At 38.6% G+C, this 2,246-nt stretch overlaps 1 pseudogene; it reads left to right on the top strand.

Annotated features, from left to right (window-relative positions):
• Positions 1 to 1,176: 1,176 nt before the first annotated feature.
• Positions 1,177 to 1,811, top strand: LOC149248884 (uncharacterized; annotated as a pseudogene).
• The last annotated feature ends 435 nt before the right edge of the window (positions 1,812 to 2,246 follow it).

Genomic DNA, 2,246 nt, shown 5'->3' with positions numbered 1-2,246 from the left:
AAAAATGTCAAAACTACACACATATGTTCTCCACATGTATTCACGTTGTCTATGACAACAAAATTTCGGTTACCAAATATGCCCGTGCTGGACAGAAGAAAAGCTCGTGAGGTCACGGGCTAACGACGCAGAAGTTGAGGTAAGGCAAGTCTGCGGGTTTGTTGGTTGATAATAGGGTTGAGGCGATACCTCAATCCGTTTATCATGTTTTTTTGGGAAGAATCACTGCATTTTTATGGAATTTGTAATTTCCACACTGGGATTGTTACGTGGGAATATGGGAATTTTGGTGTAACAACAAACTTCTGGTATCATAGCCTAGACCTAGGTTAAACTTCCCAGCTACTACTTTTTGAGAGGAATATTAAAAGAATCACCTTCCCACCACTATTAAATTTCTAATTTCCACGCTAAAAATTGATGTAACCACAAAAATTTCCACGCTACAAATTGATGTAACCACAAACCTCTTGTATTAGAGCCTAAACCCAAATTAGACTTCCCGTCTTCTTTTGGAGAAGTGTTGGAAAAATCACCAATCTCTATAGACTTTTGGAAAAAATATTAGAATCTTGCAAGAAATATTAGAATCTGTAATTTCCAGTCTAGAAATCCTAATTACCGCTTTAAAAAGTTTACCAGTTTACCCAGACCTACCTACGAATTTTAGTGTAACGGAAAACCTCTTCAGTTTTTTACCGCATGTGTCAAGCCTTTCTATTTATAATGTTTCATCATCTCATGTGTGAACGGAAGCCTGCTTGAGGAATCTACTGGGCCAAGCCTCAAACTTATCCACTATGTTAATCCAAACAAATTAACTGATGCGTTTCAGTACATGACACATGATAAACGGAAGAGTATCCAATGTTCTCGGACACGTTTAAATATTAATATGGGGACAAGCCTAGCTGCTTGTCTCCGAGACTTCACAGCAATCCGAAGGCCGAAACTGTTTCTGATAAAGGATATTCATTTATACATTACATCTGGCTTCTGCTGTACTTTTCTTTCGAGTAGTATCCCACCCCATTATAGAAGAGAAGTTACCTCCCTGAGAGTCGTTCGAGTGTTAGGTTTTTTTTCTCAAATGAAGAAATCGCGCTTGAAAAAATCACCCTTAGAGCAACTGTCAAAGTACAGAATCTTGCCTGACATTTCGAGTGTCAGGTTATCATGGATGACTGCGGCTACGGAAGAGAGGGTCTTCAAATTTTTAGGGTTTCCTCTAGCCCACTAGAATACGGTCCTCAGTTATTGCACTCTTCAATCCATACTTCCACATTCCAATACTGAAACAGATGCAAACAATATAATGTTCCGTGCAAACGATGTTGAATCTTTTATGCGCTTGTGCTAGTGTCTATCTTCTTCTATTTTTGCTAAACAAGATTTGAATATCTCCTTCAAATTTTACAGAAACAAATTAGCAAGCCTGCCATTATATGTGGAGCTTTAAAGTGCGTCTCTCAAATGCGACAACAGATCCAGACACTTTCCAGGCAACGAGACGAATTGTTGACCCTCAAAAGCATCTCTGAACGGGCATTAAAAGCCTCTGATACCTCCCAAATGTTGATAGATGAAGTAAATTTCAATAAATCCACACATGCAATTTCGACCGAAGTGAGGATTTTTGCTGCGTGACCGGTTCTTCTAGTAACAGTTCAGACAGCACAGGCAGATCGAGTCCTTTTGTCTAGACTATTTTTGTTATTCGAAGAAGAGAAATTAGATGTTATCAATGCTTCTACTTTCGTCTCGGTGACAAGGCCCGGCATAATATACAGGTTAAGGTAGGAATTATATGAATGTAGTCCTTCAATTTCATGTAATTGGTTGAATTTTTCTGCAATGCTCAGGTTTCATTAATTCGTTTACTATCTTCAGGCCATGGAATCTACCTCGAGGTTCGATACAAGCGCTATACGTTCGAAGATTCTGCATTTAAAGGAACAAAAAAGTGTTCCTTCTCTGAAATAATCCTCACGTTGCTAGCAAGCCCGAAAATTTCCCTCTGATATTTGCATCTAAAATCAATTGCAAGGTAGAAAAAATCATCTGAGGAAAGCATGGCTTATGATTTTAGGGGCTAGCTCGGTGCCATCGTCTCATGGAATTATTGTATATTAACGTCGTTCAATCACTACCAAATGGCCTTTTCGCAAAATGTTGCAGCGTCATAGTCTGCAAATGGTATCACAATGCCTATAATAAAACGTTCTACAAAATTAATTCTTCCTGTG

Source organism: Pinus tabuliformis, chromosome 7, assembly GCF_031772625.1.
Source record: "Pinus tabuliformis cultivar Carrire ecotype Pingquan chromosome 7, CPIR1, whole genome shotgun sequence".
NCBI lineage: Eukaryota > Viridiplantae > Streptophyta > Pinopsida > Pinales > Pinaceae > Pinus > Pinus tabuliformis.
Note: the sequence above shows the minus strand (reverse complement) of the source record. Positions and strands in the feature narration are given on the sequence as shown.